General features: G+C 38.6%; 1 long non-coding RNA gene across 1 annotated transcript in view; it reads right to left on the reverse strand.

Annotated features, from left to right (window-relative positions):
* Positions 1 to 10,925: 10,925 nt before the first annotated feature.
* The window catches only part of LOC150019770 (uncharacterized), a 42,002-nt gene continuing 33,834 nt past the window's right edge, over positions 10,926 to 19,093 (reverse strand). Inside the window, exon 4 of the long non-coding RNA XR_016509297.1 lies at positions 10,926 to 11,746. This is a non-coding gene — a long non-coding RNA (uncharacterized LOC150019770). The remainder of the gene's footprint in view (positions 11,747 to 19,093) is intronic.

The raw sequence follows: 19,093 nt of genomic DNA on the forward strand, positions 1-19,093 counted from the left end.
TTATAAAAATAAACACTCTAGAGGTAAGAATAGTTGAGGAAAGAGTTTCTAAAAAGGTTTCAGCGAACATGTATCACAGTAATTAGAGTTTTCCCCATGGCTAATTTGAAGGCCACATTTATTCAGATATAGTTGTTAAGGCACCTATCCTGTTACTTTTTAATCATACTTTGGAACAAAGGAACATGAACTTGATTTCACCCCCAGAATTAGGGTAATGGACCCAAACAAGTTGTTACTTTTGCCCTTGGTTCTTGACCTTTTCTTGCCTCATAACACACTTTCAGTTATGATATTGGGCTTTCTTGGAGCAAAAACCTCTTGGCTGCCATGCACTCTAGTTATTTAGGAAATCCCTTATGACTTCCAAAACATTCATATGTTTTTCCTGGAATAATATTGCACACATTTATATGTGATAGCATTTTCCTGCCCCGTGCATGTTTATGAACCCCGAAGTACATTGCTTAAAACCAATCCCACTGTTCCATGGCATTGAGGCAGCTGTCGAACAGCACCTATTATTAAAGGCCTGCACCCTGACCAGGAAAGGGAGGGTCCTGAGTATTGGCCAGGGAGTGAAGGCACAAAGGCAAAAGGTAACTGCTCCAGATGGAGCTCCACCGGGGTCCTATGACTGCTTGCATAAAGAGTATCTTGGGGCTTTGGGTGGCAGATTTTACTAGTCAGGCCTCCATTTTATAGTTCCCCTAAAAACCTGAAACACCAATTGCTACTCTAGAGTTTCTTATACACTGTGCAAAAGTGAATCCAAAGCCCTTTCCCAGGAAAATTCAGAAGGAGTAATGAGCTGAGAGATTTCAGCTGTGGCACCAGGATAAATCTGAACTGTCATTTTTCAACAAAATCATCTCTTGGATTTCTAAAGTAAACACTAGGAAGAAAAGAAAGAAAATAATATAGCAACTGTGGAAGTCACACCCGTCTTGGGTTAGAGGGTGAAACAAGTTGGTATTTCACCAGGCCAGCCAGGTATCTATACTCCTATGAATGAAAAAAAAAAAAAACAAGAAAAAAAAAAGGAATTTTAGTCATATCAAAATTTCACCTACACTACCAACTTTTCCTTGACTTGCTCCATAAATATTTTACTACAACTTTCAAAGTTTATAGGATCCTTAAGACTTGTAAAAAGGTAGAGTAACTGGAATCCAATGACTGATACCTACCACAGGGATCTTGATTTTTTTTTTTTTAAGATTCCATTGAACTAAATGCATTTGACCCAGGATTCCTCGGAAGGACAAACTTCTCTCTCAGTCGCAGTTGTTACTGTGCAGAGGGTAGAGGAAAATGGCTTCCTCTGATCAGCCTCTCTCCATAATGTCAGAACTCAGACCTGGAGTTTTCATGCACTTGGAGGCTCGTGGCTGGTGGCTTGCTGCTTCATCCCAGAGAGACCTCAGGGCCTGGATCCCTGATGTTGGCATCATGCCCAGACTCCCCCAAGCAGAGAGGGCCCTGCTTCCTGTGCCCCCAGCCTGGTCCTAGTGCATTCTGGAAATGACAGGCAACTGTCTTTAAAAGGAAGTTTTTCTGAGATGCCCTTCACCAAGCCACAGGATTTTACTATATGCCTGAGCAATATGAATGAGTGTCCTCAGACTTTCAGTGATCTGAATTTTATTGCTTTTTGAACTAATTATCCAGATTTCCAAATCCTGTAAAAGTGCATAGCGCTATGGTTATCAGTCTAGACAAGATTAATTCTTCTGTATATTTGGTTACATTTCTAATGATTGAATCATGTGTGTGTGTGTCTGTGTTTTCTTCAATAATGAGGATAGTCTAGATTCAACTTTGGTCCTGAAAGGTGTATGAATCTATCACAGGCAGACATGGAAACCCAGAAGCAAACACAGAAGCTGGATACAATAGTTTCTTTGCTCTTGAGCTCCGTTAGTCCACACCTTCCACTGTCCTACCTCCACAGTATAATATCCCTTAAACAGAATTGAAACTGAAACCAACATGAAACCAAACCAAATGTAAGGAATTAACAGAAAGTAATTACCACATATCAGAAAGACAGTTGCCCATCTGGTAAAATTTTGGTAGAGGGGAACCTCCTTTGGACATAAAAACCCCAGCACTTCTATATATTCAGGGTAGTTTTGCACATTAGAAAATAGTCTTTCTCTGTAGGAAGGAATCATCCCACAATTCCTTTTAAGAAGCAAAGACATTTAAAATAGAATTGCAGTTACAAACACTGGATCTATATGCAACTCTTTGTGGGTTCTTCTGTTATATTAGAAGAAGTATTTCTGTACAGGAAAAGAAATCCTTAGCCTTGTTTTGATAGAAAAACTTCATTACTCATTTAGATATATCGGGTCTGATAGTTATCTGACTTTTGAAAATGCTTTGATTTTCCTCCTTTCTGCAATTTTAGGATCTGAGCTTCCTGAAGCTTTGTAATCAAGGCCCATATAATATATTTCCTTAGGCTCTGCTATAATATTCAGCATTAAATAGAAGACATGCAATGATGGCGGGGGGCATCCAATGTATTCTTGCCAAATACGGGAAGACTTCAAGGAGGAAATGGTCTTTCCATTTTCAATCCTTTATTCTTATTATGACATGCCTTCTTTTGTGCGTTTTATCAAAAGATCCTTTTTATATTTTGAAAACTTCGTGCCTGTGTTTGACTTCCTTCTTTTATGAGTTTGAGGGCAAGGGGGAGAAAAGGGGGCACACATCTCTTGAAGTACACCCTGGCTGATACTAGAGTTCACTCAGTGGCACATGATATTCATATCTTCCTCAGCTGATTTTTTTTTTCTTTTTAATATAGGCAATTATTTTTGGCTCAATATGTATTTTTGACTAGGTAACTAGGACATAAATATTTTTACATGTTTTTCTATTTCAAGAACAAAATGGCACACTATATTCTGATGACAGGCACAGCTTGGCACCAAACTGGATCAGAGGAGAAAGATCTGGGGTAGGTCAGGGAGGCATCACCAGACCTCAGAGCCTTCTGGTCTTTTGGAAAATAATCGCAGTTTCATCTGCTGTCACCTGCCTTCACTTGTGTTCCTTTTGATAACTGCCTTCTTTTCAGGGCTGACTGAATAAGAGCTATTGATTTAGTGCCTCAAGATCTCACAAGGTTCAGACTTGAAAATGAAATCTGGCCTAAGGGGAAAACCACTTCCTGCCCAGAGCAGAGCCCAGGCAGGGTCAGGGCTGGATCTGCTCAATGCTGGTTAACAAGGTAACTTTGCCGTTTCTCAAAGGGCAGGACCACTCTGGCATGCCAAAAACAGAGCAGAAAAAATATGTCTTTCTTCTGAAGTTCAGATGTAAAATACTTCCATGATTCCAGGAATTAAAAAAAAAAAGAAAGAAAAAGAAAGCCTCAACTTTTCTCCAGATGATAGTTGTATAGGAGCTTTCCTAGTTAGAAATAGTGATTGGATACAAATTATGTCTTTTCATTGGGAAGCCAGACACTTAGAATGCATGCATCTCACCATTGCAATAAAAAAGATCACGCAGCATGAGCATGCTTTTGATGAGGCATCCATTTATGATGTTCAGTTGTTTCTCAATAATCACACAACTAGCCTAATCACACAATGGGCTTTATAGTGATGAATTTTCAAAAGAAAGCAAACATTTCCTTTGAAAAGATATTCTTCAATGAATTTGGCATGCCCTCATTTAAAGACTTTCATCTCCAAATAGGTCCAGGTTTCTCTTTTATCTAGCTGCCTGGCTTGTTGAAAATTTCTCTGACACACAAAGGAAATCCTACACAATGTCCAGTCTTACTCAAGACTTCAAAAGTACTCACTGAGCCAGATAAAATCTGCCCCGTGACTTTTCTTCCTCCCTTATAAATATTTAGGAAAACCGCACTTCTGGATCCACGGTTACTTGGTTAGAACTGAAGATGTGTATGAAAAACTCTGGACCCTTGAATGAGTCAAAATCACAGAGGGCTCTGTACTCAGAGGTTTATGGTTTTATTACATGAGGCCATCCACTTTGTCAAGACCAGAAAAGCCACTCAAAAACGACAGCTCAAAAGATAGAATATAAAAACTTTTTAAGAGACCCAGACGGCTACAGCATCTGTTAACTCAAACAATCAAAGCTCACTGGAAAAGCACTCGCCAAATTAAACTAACTCTAGTAATTGACATTCTGGTGGAAATCTGTGTCACAGGTCTGTGACATCTTCCCTAGAGCACAATTGTCACTGAAGTAGATGAGTACTGGATTTCTGGGCCGTGAAACTAGGCAGTAAGATTCTGCCCCATTATGACCTCACTAGTCACTCCATGGTCTAAACTCAGTCACCTCCTTGTCAAGAGACCCTATATCTCCCTTTATTGGCTTATAATACACTTGCTGGAAAGCACATTTGCGATAAGGTAGCCTTTCAGGCTTTCTTCTACCACAGGTTCCACTTGTTGTTGGCGTGTAGTAAGAAAATCCAATCTACGATCAGAGGTCACAAAAGGATATGAATGTGAGCCTATTTAAGAAGTCAACATGAATTATCCCAGAGTCGGAAAAGTTAATAAACCAATTAACAAAATTTACTGAGCATAGGAACTTTCAAAATAGTAGGATCAGGTTATAGTTTTTTCAAGCCAAAAAATAATAATTAGTATCATGTGCTGAGATATACTTTTTATTGAAAGCTATGTTTTTAAATTTTTTAATTAGCTCGATAAATGGCAATAGGCAACCTTTTCCTTAGTTAACTCCCTAGGCTGTAGAATCATTGTAGGAAATTAGTTCCATTTCAGTCTTTGATCCTTTAAGACCAGGGTTTGCAGCTTTGCTGGACTACTGTCATTCATTTGTAAGACCCTAGAGAAGGAAAACCTTAACATCCCTTAAATATATGGAAATGAACAGTGTCAGGAGAACAGAGTCCCATCTATATTAAACAGTGAATAAAGTTGATCATCACGCATGAAAGATCCAGCAAAAAAGAAAAAAGAAAGGTTACACTGGGTTTTCTGGGGAAATCTTTAAATTTCTTTGTGCCTAATAATCTTTATTGGAAACATTCAGTCTCTTTCTAACTTTTTATATGAATATATATATATGAAGTTGTGTAAGCTGCCTCATTAGAGTAAAACAATATCACAATATAAAAAGGTTTTATAATAAAATTTTCCAGTTCCAGACAATGACTTACTTTAAGCTATCCAATAATAGATATTCTCTTAGAGTTCGGGTGTCTCTTTGTTTGTAGCTTTCATTTTGCTACCCTATATTTACTTTTCTGATGCTGCTACTTTCAATATCATTAGAATAATGCTACTTATTCATGCATCTCTTAAATTATGTACTTTTTAAGGTACATAATAATGTATACATTATAATGAGTTTAAAAAAAATACCTCCTCATCCTTAATCCTTTCATTTAGTGGAGTTTCATGACTTTGCTTAAAATAAGTAGAACACTGTTTTACTTTGAATTTCATATATATATATTTTGATTTAATAGAATTTAACCTGGCAGTTTTATCCTGACTGGTGCTAACTAAAGTTTGAGAATTGCTTCATGTCCAAGTATGTTATATTCCAGATGCAGAAACAATGGCTTGCTAAGCATTTACTCTACATAAAAGATTTATGATCTGATTTTGTTCCTCTGTGTCCCATAGTTTTCAGCCATATTTCTACATAACCATACAGATCCAAAGTTCCATTTTCCCAGAATTCTTCTTGAGGCTCAGTAAGTATATTAAATTTCTGCTTCAGCAGGGTGGGACTATATCATACAATCTGTAACTCCCAATCTCATATATGATGATATTTTAATTGTGTGTCTTATTTGCAAGATATCTGATCATGTAGTATTAACCAAGTTTCTATATTTACTTTGGAGCAATATTTCTTTCCTGGGGCTCATTTGGCTGGTTTCACATTCTGGTGTAATAATATATCATACACAAACTTAGGGAAGAAATTAGAAAAACAGTCTATTCATAAGAATGATTTAAGGAACCTACTGGGTTAGAAGCCTCTCTCCCCTAGTTGAGATCATTTTATTTATTTTTTTAAAAGATTAATCTATAAATTATATCCTAGGGGAAAACTTCAAACTGGGTATAGTAAGCACCAAATCTCTACGTAGTCTTTATTTGTGTAGCGGGGTATCTTGGTGCCTTGTGAGAACCATGCTGTTTCTTCAGATGGACGGTTCCGGAGCAGAAGTTCCCAGTTCTCACCCTGGCTGGGTAGGTTAGTTGATTAGAACATCATCTCAATATGCCAGGTTTGTAGATTTGATCCCCAGTCAGGGGATGTATAAGAATCAACCAATAAATGTATAAATAAATGGAAAACAAATTGATCTCCCTCTCTCAAAAAAAAAAAAATCAATAAAAAATTGTTTTTAGAAGTCATTGACTCTCAACCTTGAGCTGTGCTCCAGATTGAGGCGATGGCCACTCTCCCTGCTCTGGTTCCAGGGACCTAACTTGGACAGAATATTCCTGGTTTTATTTCATGTGTGTCATTCCTCTGCTGTCAAATAATCAGGAGAATAACTGTTCCCACAGTCTACATGGAAACATTCTTTTTAAAAACCTTGACTAGGAAATTGATATATATATCTGAGTTTGCAAAAACAGAATCCCCATTCCTGAAACTTAGGTTCTTATAAAGGAACTTTTGTACAGGTACCCACTGATTTGTTTACACTGGATTTATGTTGGGTTGCCTAAAAATGACTGCCTGCAGCTGTTGGCCACAAAAACTTCCTCTCTATCTCCTTCTCTTTCCCCTTGTAATTGATGTTTAGGCCTGTTCTGGACCCTTATTCCCAGTCTTCTTTCCTTGCCCCAGTGTTTGTTCAGGGCACAACCATCCATGGCAGAATACATGGATACATGGTGCTGCAGCAAAAGGGAGCATAATGCTTCCTGCAGGCTGTCGGTCCTTCCCGCTCCACATCCTTACTCCCATGTCCCATTGTTCCAGTTACTGTGGCTGCATAACAAACTACTCCAAAACCTAATAGCTTAAGACAATCATTCCTTTATGTTCACAAATTTTGTAGGTCAGAAATTTGGTCAGACTACAGTGCAAATTGCTTATGTCTGCTCAGCAATAGGCAGGACCTTGACTGGGAAAAACTCCACAGCTAGGGGTGACTCAACATCTGGGGACTGGAATCTTCTGAAGCTACCTTCACTCACATGTCTGGTGGTTGATGCTGGCTGTCATTTGGGGCCTCAACCAGAACACTTCTATGTGGCCTGTGCATGTGGCCTGGGCTTCTTTGCAGAGTGACCATCTCAGAGCTCCAATGGCGAGTGTCCCAGTCAGCAAAGTAAAAGCTGCGCTGCTTTCTTCAATCTAGCTGTGAAAGTCATGCAGCATTCTACTGGCTACAAGCAAGTCACAAGCCCACTCAAATTTAAGGAGAGAGAACATAGACTCCACTTGCCAATGGAAGCAGTGAAGAAAATTATAATATTTTTTAAACTGCTAGACTTACAAATTATATCCCTTAATGGAGATATTCTTAGAGAAAGCACTGGAGTGAGCCCATCTCTTCCGTTAGTCCTGTCCACAGCCATACACACCTTACAATGTTCTTCACCTCACCCCAGGACACTCACTTCATGTCTTATTTTTCTGTGAAACATCTGAAGTTCTCTTCTTGGTAGAAACTTAGAAAAAAAAATGGCTTAAAAAAATGGAACTTGTAGGAAATACTATACAAAGAACGGAAAAGGAAGCCTCTCTTGCACTCAACTCTTAAACACACACACACATGTACACACAAGCCCTCTTTCACTTTTGTTTCCAGCAACTACAGAAAAGAATCTTGGATATTTTCAGTGAGCTATAAATTTGCTTCAGATATGGAAGGCTAGGCAAGTGGTACCAAGAGTATATTCTGTTTTCACAGTGGGGTCAAAGAGACAGAAATCCTAATGCAAAACAACAAGAATAATCAGTATATAACTGAGCAGAATGTAAGCCTGGAATCCTTCAAGCACAGGAGGTGATGGGGAGTCAATCTGCACCAAAAAGGGACACAAACATTGTGGCAAAGAGGAACTCCTACCTTGACCCACTTTAAAAATCCCTACCCAGTAGAAAGGACCCAGCGGATGCAAGATTCCAAGAGATCAGCATTCAAATATGAAATTTATGAACAATAACAAGGCGCAGTATGCCATCTCCCAATGTGTAAATGAAGAAAATGAATCAGCATTTAATCACGGCCATGTGGCTTAAAAGGGACAGAACTGGGTTCCAAATTTAGTCTGCTCAGGCTGGGTCTCCTTATGCATTTCCTTCCCCCAGACAGATAGAGAACTTTTTAGTAGAAATAAAGAAACTATATCATTTATTTCTGAATGTCTGGAACTTAGCATTGTGCCTGGCACAAGGTGGATGTTCAGCAAATGTCTTGAAATAATTGATGAACAAAATGCTCAGTCCCAATATATTATACTTTGTGGCTCAGAGAGCTGCAGGATTGAAATGCAGATTCCAGCACAGTCTTGCTGTCCCTACAAAGTCTGAGTAGGTGAATGGGTATCTCTTCTATCACTAAAAGTATTCATGGGCTGTGTTTAGATGACAATAACACATTTCATTCCCTTAGTTTCCAGGGAAATTAGACGTGCTTCATCTTTTTGGTCTGGGAGAGCTTTATCAAAAGGTAACTCTAAGGTTCACAGAGACATAAGGAACCTCTTTCCAAATTCATTTCTTTGTTCCTTTATCCACTGAACAAAGATTTATTGAATTCCTTCTATGGCCAATTACAGTGATATAAGCTGGGACTACAGTGGTAAAAACAAAGGCAAAGAAATACTAGAAGGGATTATTTTCGAACCATCTACACTAACTTATTTCGTCTCTGTCATTAAGAGTCTTAATATTCTAGATTATAAAATGTGCAATAATTGAAAAATAAAATTTTATTCTCTAACCTGCAAATTGGGTCATCCTCTAAGTTAAATAAGACATTTTTCTTCACTATATTATTTCAGAGGCCATGTAACAGCTGCTCTTTTGTGCTGTTAGATACCCTGAAATTAAGGGGAATATAAACAAAATTCCCAAATACATATTCATATTCACTTTATTTTATAGGTGCTCATGTGCTATTGATGCCAACGGTCCAATTTCATTTCACCTGGTTACAATTTAAAGCCCACCAAGAGATGGATGGCATGGTTTGGAAAATAAAATAAACAATGTACTCTTATGCACTGTATATTTTTCCCCAGTTCTATAATGACACACTTAGCTAAAAGCTTTTTAAACCTACAGAGCTTAAAGTAAATGGGAATTTTTCTATTTTAAAAGATTTCCCATCACAGTTTTTTTTTTAACACACATAACATGCCAGTTAAAATTTCTGCTTTTTTTTTTATCTCATTAATAGTATTATGGTCATCATCATAGTATAAATATAATATTAATTACAACAATTATTTGAGTATCAATATATAATGTTGAGTAAATTAATTTCCTTTCTCATGTTTTCAGGAACATGACAGTCATATTTTGAAATCATATGCATTTCTAAATGGTATGAGTCTATGAGAAAATACCTAATGCATCAGTGTGTGTCCATGGAGCTTTATCACAGCTCATGTAAATGTACATATCTATATAAAGAGATAGATTTTTACCTAAAACCACTGTAAAAACATCATTATATATTGCAATATTTGGTAAAGGGCACCCTCCATCAATTCATAGATATTTGGAATTAGATAAAATTCTAAAGATTGTCTAAAGAATGGTCTCAATTTACAGGTGAGGTGGCTGAGGCCCACAGAAATTAAGCAACTTCTACCCAGTGTCTCCTTATCTGCTGCTCTTCCCAACAAGCAACAATGTATGTTCTCATTAAATGCAAATAAAAGATTAAAATTCTATTGACTTTAATCACAGATATACAGTTCTTCTAGCACTGAGTACATGTAATGGGTTTGTTTCATCCTACACCATTTTATATTTCCCCAAATATGAAATGTCAATGTTAAGATCAAAACTATCACATGTGGAACTTCCTTCCAAGGTTGAGGCAGTGCTAAGTGTTCTTGGTTTTGAGAATTCCCAGAGGCTGTTAAAGGTTATTCAGGCATACGGCAGATGGGGCTTACAACCCACAGCCTATATTTTCTTCCCTGAGCTTCGTGAAGAATTTGCCGCTCCACCAGCCAAGTGCCAGGGAACCAGGCTCCAGAGATGAGCCTCATAGATTCTATATCCATCTGGAAAGCACGAGTGTGAAATGGAAGCCAAATTCACTTAGTTTCCTTTACAGAAGCATCATCTCCACTCAGAAACTAACTGTCCTCCCTGCCAGAGGAAGAGAAAAAACTGCTTTGTCTCATTCACTGCAGCCCATAAAACCACTTGATGGGCTTGACAGCTGCGGCGTGCTAATTATGGCGCAAACTTCTCAGCACGAGGTTTGTTGCATCAACAGGTCCTGGAACAATCCAGCAATTGTTTGGGGAAAGCTTGGGTACTTGGCATTGAGCATTTTCATGTCAATTATCCCCACTGGTTGTCATGATTTGGAGCCGCTCTAGTGGAATGAAGGGAACAAAGTAATGAGACCTGCACACAGCTGATTGGCTCTGAGAACATTCTGGTTGTATCTGTGCTTCTGACTGTTGAAGATACGATGAGAGGGGTCAGTGTCTCCTCACCCCACCCCTGCTCCATGGAAACACTCCATATCTCCCAGTTTGGAGAGTTTAGTACTTATATAGAAAAGGTTTGTTCCCTATAGAAATGTAATATATTTTCAACCCACTTTCTGTGTCTGGGGATTTGTCATTTTTGAAACATTAACAAAAAGATTGCAAAAACAAATTAACGTTTATTCTTGAAAAATTTTTTAAAGTGAGAGAGAGGTAAAAAGGGAAGGGAAGAGAAACAACACATTTCTTGGTGGATGTGGAGTCTTGACATTTGAAAGTGAAAAACTATCAGGAGCTGAGAAAAGGAAGAGACAGTCTCCCCAAATCCATTTCCAACCCTTCCTGAGCACAAGTCCAGACTACATTTCCCAACACCCTTGTAGTTAGGCTACATTGTCCAGTCCAGAGGAGCAGTGCAAGGAGTCATGCCTCTGGTCCCAGGCCTTCAGGGAGCGGGCATGCCTTCTCCATACTTTTCATCCCTTCTCATGAGCTGAAAATTGTACATGCCTATAAGCAGGTTCAACCATGCCCGTGACAATTCTTCCAAGGGACATCGGAGTAGAGGAGGACAGAGCAAAGATTTAGAAGGCCTTTAAATAGCTGTAGAACAAAGCCAACCCCACCTGGAACATCCGCTTGGGACTGTCATATGAAAGAAATTAACTTCTTTGCCTTTTAAGCTACTGCATTGTTGGATCTCTTTGAACAGCGACTTCACCTTTTGCCCTAATACAGAAATGACTCTAGGAGCAGATCAGAAAGGGATTCCCTGGGTCCCACCCCCATGTTTACCAGTTCCAATATATGGCATGTTACCTCAGAGAAAGCCAAGCAAGCCTTTGCCAAGACTGTGGGCAATGGTTCCTTCAGCCTCCAAAATCTTTCCTCAGGGAAGTATCTCGCTCTTAGCAACAGTGATGTCTCCAGCACTTTTGGGGAAGAGTTTGCTGCTCTCATTTTACATCTCCAGCCAAGAATTCTCAGGCTGTGGTTCGAAGTGACTTCCCTTCCAAGCAAGGGAAATCCAATCCATGGTCCAAGGAGTTTATCTCCTACCAAGAAGCCAGCAAGAAATTGTGAATGCAGGAATCAAACAAAACATATGGAAGCTGCTGGAATGCCTATAGCTTTTAGACTCACATAGAAGAAAATAATCACTTTTACAAATTAGAGCATGGATACACTGAAGAAAATTCTGGATGGATGATTATTTATGAAATGAGGTATACTATACTGCCCAGAGACAGATGATGAGTTTCTCAACCATTGCCCGAGATAGTTAAAAAAGTGATAGAGATCAAAGAACATGATATGTTTGGATTGTGAGTGGTTTAACATAAAGGATTAATATATATTAATATATAACATTAATTAATATGTAAGCTGCAATGGAACTTTATGCACTGCTGGAAATATTCTATCTCTGCACTGACCAGTATTGGACACCACTACCCACTGGTGCTGATAAGCCTTTGAAATGTGGCTGATGCAAATGAGGAACTGGATTTTTAATTACATTTAATTAAATAAATTTACATTTGAATAGCCACATGTGGCTGCTGTATTAGAGTCACAACTTTGGGCAAAATGTCAGCAGAGTGTTTCTGTAAAGAGCCAGATAATAACTATTTCAGGCATTTCGAGCCTTCTGGTCTCTCTCACAACTGCCCAGGCCTGTATTGCAGAGTGACAGCAGCCATAGACAATATATAAACTAATGGGCATGGCTGTGTTCCAATAAAACTTGATTTACAAAAACAGGGGGCTGCTTCAGACTCATTGACAAATTTGTAAATACGTCTCATGATGTTTTTTGCTACCAAGGCTGAGAAATAAATTCGCATTAAAGCATTAATGACAATCTATTTGAATATTTGTTTTGTTTTGTATATTTGTTTGTTTGTTTATGTTGTGTTTTGTTTCCCCTTTGGTAAGGAACCAGGGAAAGAGGTACTTAACCTAGAAAAATTCATCTCAAATTTCAGTATATCAGACCCAATGGGACTTGGAAGGAGAAACTTGGGGGCAAAATGACTTTCCTTCCTCATACCCCCACAAACTATGTCCTGGAACCCAGCGTCCCTTTCTGCGCCTTCTTGACAGGGCTTACGTCGGCCCCAGGCACTGCCATGACAGTCAGAGTGTGTCTGTTCCCATCAGACCTTTATGCCCACACAGCCTGGAAGCGGGTGAAAAACAGCCTAGCCAGTTTATCTGACAGAACCAAAACTGTCTTTCCAGCGCTCATGTCTCTCATCACCTTTATTTAGTGCCAAGATTTAAGATTTAAAAAGTAGATAATTCAAAGCCTTTTAGCACATGGTAAAGGCAAGTCAATAAACTCAATTTCCCAGAGTCTCAGAGAAGCCATGTTTCATTTTTAAATTTTACCTCAAAAGCCATAACTGGTGAATACAGTATACATTATATCCTGCACATTAAGGTTCAGTAGGAAGGAGAACTTGAAAAAAGGATTTCAGGGCCAAAAAGCCACAGAAAACAATTCAATAATGAAGAATCCGGAACAGTCTCAAAAACAAATGCTTTACACAGACTTCTGGTTTAATATTAATTAAAGAAACATTTCATCGGAGCCGACATTTGCACCCTGACACATTGCTGTGTGCTTCAGGGAAGGCCTTTCCCTGCTCGAGAGTGGAGGAGATAATTGCAGCATGGAGAATGAGTCATAGTATCAACAGTTTCCATTTGTGGTCATTTGGGGGTTGAATGGATCTTTCAATGCAGTTATAATATTGTCAATACTGAACAGAAAATGCTCACACACATGGGACATCAATTACAAATTAAAACAGAAAGCTAGTGGAGGTAAATATATATATTTACAAGTATACCACAGTACTTACCACATAGTAAATGCTCAGTTAATGTTTGCTATTATTATTGCTATTACTACCATTTCTGGTTTAGCTCAGTGGATTGAGCGTCGGCCTGCGAGCTAAGTGTCGCTGGTTCGATCTTCCAGTCAGGGTACATCAGAGAAGGAAAACTCTGACTCCAAAAAACCTCCGCTGCCTTGCGGCATACCTCTTCAGGGGAAAGGCTAAGGGAGTAAACCCTGACAGAAAATCCGGAGCCGGAGTCCCTAAGGCGGTTTGACGTTGTAGTCAACACCGGCAACTCCTGCGGCGCACCTGAAGCCAAGCTGTATTGACTCCGTCTTTCCCTTGGACCCTTCAGCTGCGAAGAGAGGGGGGGTCTGCTGCATGGGCAACAGCGGACCCTCCATATCACCCTGCCCAGGCTCTGTAGCTTCAGCGTCATCGCAAGATGTCGATTCAACACGGGAGGAGACAGATACCGTGTCACTCCCGAGTCGGACTGCACAGCCATTCTCGGCGGTGCAGATAGACTCTTAAGAAGCTACACCATCGTCTCTCGAGACGGACGGCTGCCGACTACCATTTCTGATATTTGACTTAAGTCAGTATGATAAAGGGAGTGCACCAACCGTGATTAAACAGCCTTTCCACTTACTGGAAATGAGCAAATGAGAGATAAGTTCCCATTTCTGTTGTAACGGTCTTGAGATGGGTGACTCTGGGAGGCACGGGTCTCCTCTGAATCACAACTGAAGGGTGTGAGTGGGAGGGAGGAGGCAAGGAGACTCAAAGGAAGCGGCACCCAGACAAGGAGTCAGAGAGCTCTGATGCATGCCTCCAGTGCGCATATGAAGTTCTGAAACCCAACTCAACCCCGAAATTTTTTTCTGTAAGACCAACCAAATCCTGACCACCCAGAACAGACCTGTCATGACCCAAGGGCATGAACTTCCCGAGTCCTCAGCCTGCTCCATCCAGAGGAAGAATGCCCAGGTGACGGGAGCAGGAAGGGATGGGACAAGGAATTAGTCAGGACCTTTCCTCCTTTTATCTCATGAATAGGCCTCATTTCTTTTTTAAGAACCTAGAGTTCAGCATGCTTAATTAGACTGAATAAATTAATCCTTAATGATTCAAACTAGTTCAGAAACTATTAGGTATGGTACACCATACACACGCACGACCACATCTTTTCAAGCTATCAATTACAGCTAATTGAAACTAAAAATTCAGAATGAGTCCTTGACACAAGCTGAATAGTTTCAAAGCCATTTGAGGTATAATGTACAGTCTGATTATTTATTAAACAAACTTCCAGTTAGTCTTTTAAAAACAAGAAGAAGAAAGCTCCTATGTGACCACGTTTTCCTTAGAAACTCCTACACTTCAGATTTTTTTTGAAAGTCTCCAGATATATCCTTGAGACTACCAGGGGCCAAGGGCCTACTTAAATCAAGTGTTAAGTGCTAGAAGAGGTTTAAACTAACTACTTATTAACTAAATTGTTAACAGGGGATAAGATCTCATTTAGAGAGGTAGTACTTTTACTATCTGAGTACAAACAAGGAAATGCTGTAACACCTCCATCATATTTGCTCTCTGGGAAAACAAGTGAATATGGGTTTACTGGTATATTTAAGTTCTCTGAGCAATTGCAGAGTTTTATTTTTTAAATATATTCAACTTGTTCAGTCTCAGGAAGAATTTCTAATACAAAGATTTTGCCATTTGTTCTGTATTCAGTATGTAAATACTATAATGAGTTTTCCTTGACTAAACTTTTTCAGAAGAGTTCAGTGTACACACGGTGTTCATTAACAAGAGCAGAATAACCTTGAGGTAAAATTTGGATCTCTGAAATATGATTTTTATTATATTTGGAGCTAAAGCACAGTAGGAATACATATCAGATTATGATAGAGAGATATGATTTGAAATTCAATTATGTCTAGTACTTGAATTTCAACAGTTCATGAGTAATACACTCTTCAAGAATATATCAAATGAATAAAATGACGACGACTTGGAATCACGTTATTATCAGAGTAAGATATCTGAGGAACTTCTTACTCTAACTGAAAGTTTCTATGGAAGATTATTTGAATATATGTAATTCTAGAGATTATTTTTAAAGAAAGCATGATCCTATAATGAAGGATAGCTTGTAGTTTTCATCTGCTATTGATGTTTATCAAAGATCCCTTTATACAACAATGTAGCAGGCAAAGAGAAATATGGCAAGGAAGTTTTCTCAAGAAATCTGTGTTTTGTAAAGGAAAACAAGATGCACAGACATGATAGATGTATAATGACACAGAGATGAATGACAGCCACTGGTCACACAGAGAGCCTACCGCTGCTTTGAGCACAGTGAGGGATGCCAAAATTACAACAACTCTCCAGAAACCTATACTTTTCTTCAAAAAACAAAACAGGCACATGAGATAACCACCTTTATAATAACTAAATAACAATGTATCAGCATCTCAGCACCTTGGAGGCAGAGAGGAAATTAGAAATGATAGACTAGTATCAGAAGATATTTACTTAAATAGCACTTGAAAAGGGGAAAGTCAGAGAAAATTGAGAAGCACAAAGAGAAGGTAGGTTCAAGACTACTGGTAACAGGATGCAGAAGAGATGCAAATATATGTAAATGAGAAGGCAAACTGTCTTGAAAGGCTGAAAAATGGGCATACTATAACAAAATGAAATATGATGACCAGATATGTAAGGCCTTTTATTCAAAAGCAAGAAAGAAAAGAAGCCCTGACCCATGTGGCTCAGTTGGTTGGGTGTCGTCCCACAAAGTGGAAGGCTGCTAGTTTGATTTTAGGTCAGGGCATATGCCTAGGTTGCGAGTTCAGTCCTGGTCAGGGTGTGTGTACAAGAGGCAACCCATTGATGTTTCTCTCCCACATTGATGTTTCTCTCTCTCTCCTTCTCCCTCCCTTCCTCTCACCAAAAAAAGGGGGAGAAAGAGGTAGGGATAAAATTTTGCAAGCACAATAAGAGGGCACCACTGGGTGCTATACTCCATTGGGAAGTAAGGGCACTTATAGAAGTGCCAAGGCCAGGGACCAAGCAGGGGCCCCATGCCAGCCCTGCTTTGCTTGCCAAGCTGTGACTACTGCCTACAATAGCCCAAGGAGGTGTCTTACTCTGAACCATCCACTCAGAGAGGGTGACATTTTCTAATTCACCCGCCGACATCATACAAGCTAGCTTTGGCCTAGCACAGTTATTGAATGAAAATAAGTTAAAAATAGATACATTTGCCTTTACTGACAGTAAACTCTCAGAAGGTCAGGGTGATGTTACTGACCTAAAAAACAAAACAGTCTTGGGCTATAATGAAAGATATTTAAAATCTAGAACAATGGAGATGGACATCCCATTCTTTGTCACTCTAGTACCTGCAGCACTTTGTTCATTTCAAAAGTGTATGCACCAAATGGAAATAGCATACTGGAAAGCACTTAGCAAAGATTCAAACATGACACCTGCAAAAGGTTGAAGCTACAAGTGATGTGAGGCCTGCACAAGAAAAGCTGGTGTGTGTGTGCAAGGGTAGACCATGACAGCCATCTTTAAATTAACCTCCAGTTAAAGAAACTTATATTTTTGTAGTCGTGAAGGCTAGATCCAGAAAGCTTTAGAAAAACAGATTTGGACTCAATGGAAGGAATTATTTAACACAAATAAAAAGGTAGAATGGGGTTTCTGGTAGAGAACTAAGATCTCCAAATTGGAAGAATTCAAACCAAAACAGTGTCATGATGAAAATATTCTTTTCCTGTGTTTTATTTTGTCTTGTTTTGTTTTCTTGCCTTGCCCTTGTTATTTCCAAGGTCAACTCCAACAGGCATACTTCTTCCATGCCATTTTGCCTACCTTATTCATTCTTTAGCCCAAATGTCTTTTTTTATCATTATATTTATTTAAATAATTTATTTATTTGTTGTTTTGTTTATTTATTTATTTTTAGAGAGAGGGGAAAGGAGAAAGAGAGGGAGAAAAACATCACTGTGTGGTTGCCTCTCACTTGTGCCCCCAGCTCAGGACCTGATGTGCAACTGAGTCATGTGCCCTGACTGGGAATCGAACCAGCGACACTTGGCTCGCAGGCTGACACTCAATCCACTGAGCCACAGCAGCCAGGGTTTATCATTATATTTTCATTCTCCAGGCAAAGAGATGAGTGCTCCCCACTCCATGCATCCTTTTTATTTATCAGTTTTATACCATCCTATCCCTTGCCATGTTCCCCCAACTGCTCATTTTTCTTTTTATATAATACTTGATATACAGATGTATATGTATACAAATACTACTATATGCAAATGTACTTATCTGAAGCTTCTCCTCAACAATTAGGTAATATATTCTGTATATGTGACTAGTGTGTTCTCCTATGAAGATAATTAGGAAAAGAAGGAATTGGATGTTAGGAATAGAAGAGACAAAGCAGATGAAATCTTACTAGGGATCAGAAAGCAGAGAGAAGCAAACTCTAACCTCAGAAGGAAGCACTTCAATGACTCTAGGGGATTGGAGGAAGTGAACATGCTCAGAGAAAGCAGAAGGTTTGTGTCTGGCATAAAGTTATGGTGGCTATTGGTGAGAGGATTAATCTTTTTAAAAATATTTTGATAGATTTTTTTATTTCTATTCTTGGAAAACAAGAATTTTAAAATATCAGTTACAAAAAGTTATTGAACATTTGATAGGAAACCAAGCTCAAGAAGACATTCCCTTTAGGATCTATGTTAAAAGCAAAATAAACCTGGCTGGTGTGTCTCAGTGGATTGCGTGCCGGCCTGTGAACCAAAGTATCACTGATTTGATTTCCAGTCAGGGCACATACCTGGGTTGCAGTCCATGTTGCCAGTTAGGGGTGCTCGAGAGAGCAACCACACATTGATATTTCTTTCCCTCTCTTTCTCCCTTCTTCCACTCTCTCTAAAAATGAATAAATAAAATCTTTTTTTTAAGTAGACACTAATAAAGTTTATTTTTTAAAAAGCAAAATAAATTATAAGCTGAACATTTTCTAGTGAGTAAGAATGGAAAATTATAGAATAGTGCAGATTATAATTTAAGTTTTCAATTTTTTCTGGTTTTATTTTAAATTAAAATATTCAGTTGTGTGATATCTCAATTCAGAAAACATAGAGAAACTGCCAGTTACGAATGGTCTGTTTCATTCATTCTCAGAAATGTTAGCCTTAACTGAATCTTTGCTTCAGTTATCTCTTTCTTTTTTAAGAACTAAAACATTTTAGTGGCAGTCGAAGTCACTCTGTTTCATTCCTCAACTTCTATCACCGGCGATAGATATCTTGACTGTTTCATATTTTGCAAAGACATAAAACTTCAAGCAATATATAATAGTGTTTGTACATCTTTAAATGTACAAATGTGGTAAATTACCTTAAAGATTTGTTAATTTAAGCCATCCTGCAACATTGGGATAAACATTAATTGGCAAAAAAAAATTTTTAAATATTTTGATAAATTTGGTTTAGTGATACTTTATTTCAGATCATTACATTC

Source organism: Furipterus horrens, unplaced genomic scaffold (genome assembly GCF_987537825.1).
Source record: "Furipterus horrens unplaced genomic scaffold, mFurHor1.1.pri manual_scaffold_2, whole genome shotgun sequence".
Taxonomy (NCBI): Eukaryota; Metazoa; Chordata; class Mammalia; order Chiroptera; family Furipteridae; genus Furipterus; species Furipterus horrens.